Source organism: Diorhabda carinulata, chromosome 7 (genome assembly GCF_026250575.1).
Source record: "Diorhabda carinulata isolate Delta chromosome 7, icDioCari1.1, whole genome shotgun sequence".
In the NCBI taxonomy this organism is placed as follows: Eukaryota; Metazoa; Arthropoda; class Insecta; order Coleoptera; family Chrysomelidae; genus Diorhabda; species Diorhabda carinulata.
In genome coordinates, this window is record NC_079466.1 from 16,603,029 (window position 1) to 16,610,678 (window position 7,650).

General features: G+C 31.7%; 1 long non-coding RNA gene across 1 annotated transcript; it reads left to right on the forward strand.

The window, feature by feature from the left end:
• Positions 1 to 3,809: 3,809 nt before the first annotated feature.
• On the forward strand, positions 3,810 to 7,316 carry LOC130896293 (uncharacterized). The gene is made up of 3 exons (XR_009059555.1): positions 3,810 to 3,973; positions 4,028 to 4,377; positions 7,108 to 7,316. It is a non-coding gene; the product is annotated as an uncharacterized LOC130896293 (long non-coding RNA).
• The last annotated feature ends 334 nt before the right edge of the window (positions 7,317 to 7,650 follow it).

Below are 7,650 nucleotides of genomic sequence, written 5' to 3' on the forward strand. Positions count from 1 at the left end.
TGCATACAAAAAATGGTATTCAAAAGCGAGATTTGAAATCGTTCGTTGAAATTAACACAAATATACTCTAAAGCAAAAAACACAAACAAATAAATGCACAGGCTAGAAAAGTTTTGAATCACATTCGACTCTCAACAAGCATTTCATATATTGAATAGAAAAATATTGATAAACGCCCTATTTACATATATTTTGAAGATATTATGATACTTCTGATAATGACATTTCAAACAATGGAAGGTCTAAGACCTTCATCAGATTAAGTACTACCTATATGGAAAATATCATTGTATTGAAATGGAGTTTGTGATATTTTAAATTGATTATCTTGATAATTCTTAACTGTCAATCTGATTTTTTTCAAGATTTGTTTTCCATATTTGACAAAAAAATGATCACTGATTTTTGTACTCATTAAAAGGTTCCATAGCTGAGACTAAGTACATTTTAATTTATTTTTGCAATGATTATCAATATCATTAGCTGCTCTGGCTCCTATAATTTAATTATTGCCAATATTTTTTTCAGAACACACCTCAAGGAACATCTATCAAAATTTATTTAGTTCTCCTCAATGCTGCTATTATGATGTTACTGTATTCTTCTTTTTCCCAATCAATCACGGATAAGGTAAAGCTATAATTCTAATCTCGTTGTGAAATAGATAAAAATTATTATATCTGCAAAAAATTTATACCAAAGTAGAAAGATTCTTAATTCAATATTTTCTAGGACTTGGAATTATTTAATGTTCAAGTATAATAGAGATAATACGACAATGTCTTTTTTAACGTACCTTGTACACTTTTTTCATTAAACTAATGATAAAAAAAATAATTAACGCCAAATTTGAATCAATCTTTTCCAAAACTGTTTCTTCGTCTATTTGAACAGAAAAATTTGTCCAAATTCTACATATTTCATGTCGAATGGAGTGAAAGACTGCTATACGTCATTAAAGGACTAATTTTCAGTTTCAAACAATCCTCATAATCACAATAGAAAATTCAATATACGTATTTAATATATGTATGTTGATATTCAGTATGTTGATACATACTGAACACATTGCTCGCACCTCAGAACACACCCTAAGAAAAAGTCCAAACTTAGTTGTAAAATATATTTGTTACTCATTGTGGTCCTCTTCTGGATATTGAAATTTCATTTTATTACATAATTCTTATGCTTGTTTTGTAGTTATTACAAGCTTTTGTCTACAAATTGTAACAATTTTTTAACAATAAAGCATTTCTCTCCCTCTCTCTCTCTCTCTCTCTATTCAGTGGAATTTTCTATGCCAGTGCTCTCGATGGTACGTGACAGAACTAATATATTTTAGCGGTTCATTTAAATTTATAGCATAGAATGTCTACTGTATTTTATGATTCATTTCCACTCAGTTCTGATTTCGCAGTTTCGCAAATTCACTATAAAAACATCTTAGAATTAAGACACGTTTTTTAGAAAATAATATTTACAGATATTTTCCACTAATCTAAGAAAAATCAATAGACATGATAATAATATCATTTTTAAAATGAAAACTAACCGAATACAAATTTTTCTTGCGAAGTAAAAAAAATTATATGTGTGTAAATATCAACCAGAAATAAAACTCCATTTACAAGTTAGGTAAGGAATTTAACTATATATATCAATTTATCATAATTGAATTAAAAAGTTGTAAAGACTCCTTTTATAAATAGAGAGAGCAAAAATTACCTTGTCTATAAATATTTCTCAACTGTAAATTGATGAATTCTTTCGTTACATTATTCATATTTTCTTCTTTACACTCAAAAGTTCCAATTGCACACATCTTCTACAACGTCTTTAACTGATCTTTGTTATTCTTCAAACTGTTTTTCAATTTTAATATTTTTGTTCTTGTATTGCAATGAATTTGATACTTGATATATTAGCATTTCCCTAGGTGTTAAATAGTTCTTTTTAGTTCCAGCTACCGTCGAAAATACCCGATTTTTGTTTGTTAAGACTACTTATTTTCTCTATAGCAAAGGAGTCTGATAATTTACTTGAAAACTCCAATAAGTAAATTGTCAGATGTTGAAGCATGAACACTCGGACTATCAACTTGATGATCTTCGACGATCATATTAGTGCCTACTATAGCATAAGTAGAAAAAGATAGGAAAACTACATACTTCAAATATTTTCTATTGAAATGTATTAAATCACTTTACAGAAAATGATTTCCACATACGTGATAATTTGTGAATTTCACAAAGCTCTTCCCATTTAGGACACACCTTAGGAAAGTGTTTGGGAAGTTCAATCAAACATTTATTCATCTTGACAATTGACATTGACAATAATGACACATTTTTATTACACTAGCACTACGATTGGTGAGACTATTCTCACATTTAACAATGCATCACACAACTTATTAGTACATACATTTTCCACCAATTGTACATTTTTTATTTTTAATCAATGATTATGACTAACAGCTTGTTAGGCAATAGATTTTCTGATTCATGTCCGATAATATTTTAAATAAATTTGGTGCCCTATAAGGCAAACAATAACAAACCTCTTAGTTTGTCCCACATACTGTTGGACATATTGACATACTATTGTCACCGTCATTACATCTAATTTCATGAATACTACATTTTTTCAAATCTAGTACTTCATACTTTAAATTTTTTGGAAGACCAACAATGTTTTTAATGTATTGCTAGAACTCACTCGTAGATCTCAGCTCAACAATCCTCTTTTACATCGGTCTACCAGAGGTCCAAATTTTCTTGGGGTTTCCTCTCTTAGAACAATTAGTACTTTTTTCCTACTGGTTAGGAGTTATAATTCAAAACTACCATGATATAGGGAAAACACACACATTCCGAAAACAATAACCTCAATGCTAGATCGATCAAATATCCAGAGAGCTAAGTACTGAACACACTGACTACACCACCACTCCACCAACTATAACAATTACACTGACTGTTATCGAAGTTATCGTCTTCAGAGACCTAACCTAATCTAAGTTATCGTCTTCTTCAGAAACTGAAGATAAAATAAAACCTATCAACTTGATGAATCTATTATATCCTGAATTTTGCCAGCAATGAACTTCCAGCGGGGAAACCTCTTTGGAGGAAAATTTTACATTTACTCCTCAACTACTGAATTATAGACTGGATTATAAGAAATATGCCTTTTGTCCCTGTCTAAACTGTTTTATTACCAAAATTTCTAATCTATAGGGATATTTAGGCAAATTTCTAATCATTTCAATCAAGATGTATATTTCTGTTTAGATAGTTTTTGTACTGGAACACACAGATCTGTTAGTTGGGTAATAAAATATTCGATAATATAAATATATTGAAATGAATGAAAAAACACTTCTGGGTTCGATCATTTACATTTCATGATGTATCATATCCATCCATCATATCTGGTGGTGAAAATATAGTGAAGTATCAATATTTACTTCTGCTTCGTCGTAATCCCTTATATAGGGTGCTCCGGGCCTTGATTCATGAAATTCGGGAGTAAGTGGAAGACTTGAAAATAATCTTTTCTGAGCTATTGGCCTTTGAAGCTGCGAAATCAGAACATATATTCAATTAGTAATTCTTAATAAATGATAACGGATGTCCACGTAGTATGCTTAAGTGAATAAATATTTCTACACTACTATCTATAGGTCGGGATAAGCTCATGCCTAATGGTTGATAATCCGTAACCTTTACAGAGATAACCTGTACATTCACCGATGAATACAAAGTACGAAAAGATCAATAGAATGTACTTCCATTGTGTCGCAGAATCTTGAAATTATTTTCCAAGTTCAAAGAAATATACTTTGTAGACTCTGGAAGTATGTAGAAGTGCAAGGTGCCTACTTTGAACATTTATTATAGTTTTTTTTTGTTTTTTTTTTGATAAGGTATAAGCTAACCAAATAAATTCTTTCACATATTTATTTTGTAATGTAAGTAACACGATATTCCAATAAATAATTACAATTTAAGATAATTTTTTTCAGAATGTGTCTCTTTATGTCGTTTTCACTTTCCTTTGCATCTACAACGAACTAAAAATCTACTAAATCATAAATTTTATCAAGTTAAGAAAAGAATACCTTTTTGTTAAAAAATCGATTGAAAAATTCATCTTTAGATTGAACAGGTTTTGTTTCTGTAAAAGTCAGATTGTTCACCATAGATCATGATTTTTCAGTCAACTGAATTCCGAGATTTATTATACGACTGTCCTTGGATGTATTGGAATGAAAAAAATAGAAAAGTTCTATTGCTAATGATAACAAATACGAAGAACCCATGGAATGTCTCATTCTACAAGTTGTTTTTCATTAACCACCAGGCAATAACAAAAGTAAGTGTACCACGGCGAAACATATACGTATTCACATAATTTAAGCTCTTTTGGATACAAATCTAGATACACACATTTTTAGTAGCTTCTCTTTAAAACCTTATTTTATCTTGATTTGTTTTGTAAATTCTGAAATTCATTGAAAAAAATACTGTTTAGGAAATATACTACCTAGGCGTGTGATGATTGAGTCTGACCCACTACTAGTGATTTTCTTTTATTCAAAGATGGACAATATTAATCACCGATTGAAGAGGTGGAGTATGAGTCCGATTCTGAATGTGATTAAGCAGGAGATGCTAGAGATTCATTGTTGCTGATTGCATTTATGATTATATCGATTGTCCATTACTGGACGTGGAATTTGTCTCAAGAAGCAGTTGGAGCTACATTTGGTGAGCTTGTCCTTTCCACACTAAAGCTATTAGGATGCTTGAAACTTTAGTTTCGAAAAGAAGTGGAGAAGTTTTGGCAACTATTTTATATTGATGAAGTTTTAGGCATGAGCAAATGAAGAGAATCACATGAGAAAAAATATTAATAGCAAATATATCTTCAGAAAGTCTCTTGAGGTTATGGGAGTTGTGGGTTTAGTGACTCAAAGGGTACAGTGAAACAATGTACTCAATACTTATCAATAATTTCGCAATAAAGTTCTTCTAGGATGAGTGCAAAGTAATCAGTTTGAGTCTGACCGAGACTGAACCAACATTTTTTTTGTTTTTTTAAGGTATTGGCGTATTAGTTGTTTGAAACTTGTTTTGTTTTTCTGTCATTGTTGATAAAGGCATAAAAAGTTCAGGTAGATTTTTATTCAACTGTATTTTTTTATTTGGACAGAAGAACAAATGTTTTTTCAAAATGGCAGATGTGGGTAATATAACCTCTATAATTATGGGTACAATGGTAATGTGTTCCATTAGTACCTACGTTTTTCATTTTCAGTTCAAAATGCCTAGAGTAAGGAAATGTGTAGAAATATTTGTTGTTCTTAAGAGACAATGGAAAATACCATACAAAAATAAATTTAATGATCACAGCAACGTAGAAAAAATATTTCCTTTGAATGAAGCGAAAGAGCAAAACTGATGCCCAAACTATGAAGTTAATTGTGTACTTTAATAGAAAATAGAAAAGGATTCAGATACTTAATTTTTGCTAGTAATATTCATCGCGGTTTAATAACAAAACAAACATATCAATTGGAACTGAAAAATAATCCACCAGATATCTATCAGAATACCTGAAGCTTCAAGCTAGCAATCAAATAATCCTACAAATATATCAGAATATATCAGCCATGAAGGCATAAAACTAGTACAACTGATAATATCATGGGAAAGAGGCGTGAAAATCCTCTAATATCTTTAATACATAATCATGAGACTCACGTACGAATCGAATGATTTTGATATACTGTGGACAAAATGTAGTATTTTCTCCAGACACTACTGAAAAATCACAGCTTTTGTATAGATCTGTTGTTAAATCTTCAAATATTAATGATATTTGCAACGACTGGAGGCTAAGTAATATTGGCAGAACTATCAATTTACGATGTTTCAACGTTATCTGATAACTCTCATTCATGACTAATCTCGACCGGAAATATGATCAAAGGGTTAAAATGTACAGAAATTTGGCTCCAGATGGCTCCAAGACCATTCAATAAGCTGAAGAGACCCTCAATGCCGCTCTTTTCGTTACATGTGATAATATGTTTTATACTCTGTATTTTTAAGGCTTCAGATCACACCTTCGCACCATATCAAAGAATTGACTGTGAACATCAGCAACCGCCTTTTTCCGTCGGTCCACCAACATGAGAAATCAACGTACTAACTACGGCTAAGTCCACTGCCAGTGGCATTTGATCCCAGAAATTCAGCTTACTATCGGTAGATATTCAAAGATACTTGGTTAAGCCTTTTTAATTTAAGTCCATGATTCTCCTTTATCTAGCTCATCGCATTGATTGATTCAGTTTTAACTGGGCCAGCTCCAAATCCCGAGGAGCCGCTACAAAACCAGGATATTGTACTATCAAAAAATCGAACCTTCTGCTGTCGTTTCCATTCTATGCTGTTCCTATATAATGCCATACACAAGGTCCCTCTAACTAACTTGTGAAAATGCTCCTCAGAAGATACCGTGGCGTAGGGAAATTATAATACAATCCTCGAAGCATGTCACACCATCTTGCCGAATTGAACGCGTTCTTAAAGTTCAGAATAATTAACAAAACCACCGGCGTGAGTGATGATTTTAGCTCTCAGCTGTCTGTACGCCTGTATTACTTCCTTTATCGCGTCTATTGTAGACCAGGCTTTTCTACATCCATATTGTCTGGAAGCCAGGAGTGTAATCTCAACCCAACGAGCTTCTCCGATTGTTTCCATCATTTTAACGTGACGTTGGCAACGATGTGTATTGGATCTAGGACGTACCAATCATATGCTATTTGAACAGGTCTCGCCTCATATCAGTACTTTGATATCAATAGTCTAAAAATCTGAGCTCTTATTCCTTCTCCTTATACCTGCGAGATTGCGTTGGTGATAGAGGTGTTGAATGGACAATGAATTTCACAAATTGAAATTCATCGTCAGCTCTGTATGTAGGCAGAAATGTTATATGCATGCTGTATGCCACATTCATCATTCAATTTCATAAGGTAGTAATTATTGTGAACTTTGAGCTCGGTGAAAATTCTTTTTTTCTATTTTGTAGGCAGCCAAACTAATATACAGTTTCTCAGCTGTCGTTTCCAAGTTTAAGTGAAGACGAAACACAACAAATATTTTTCTTCAAGCTGTAGAAGTACCACAAACAATGAGAAAAAATCTTCTAGCACATGGTTGATCGATCCATATTTTTGGATTTAATACTTGTAAATGAATCTGTAAATCTATATTGAAATAAATCACTCGCATTGAAAATTTTTGTGAATATATGTGTACTATATGGAGCAGTTCAGTAATTTTCTTTCAATGTATTTTTTTTATTCAGGAAAATTGTAACATGCCACTTGGCCTATTGAGTTTTCCTTCAAACATTTTGAATATTCCTTTGTTCACGTATAGTATATAGAAGAAATTAATTTGTTATCGATCACACACTCCATTCTAAAAACTCTATAAAACCACGGAATGTATTCGAAATCGTCCTCTACCTATCTACACTAAAGTGTTTAAATTCAAGTAGATTTTTGTAAATTTGTGATGATATTATTATTTATGTTCGCTGTTCGTAAACTAACAGTTTGGGGTTTCA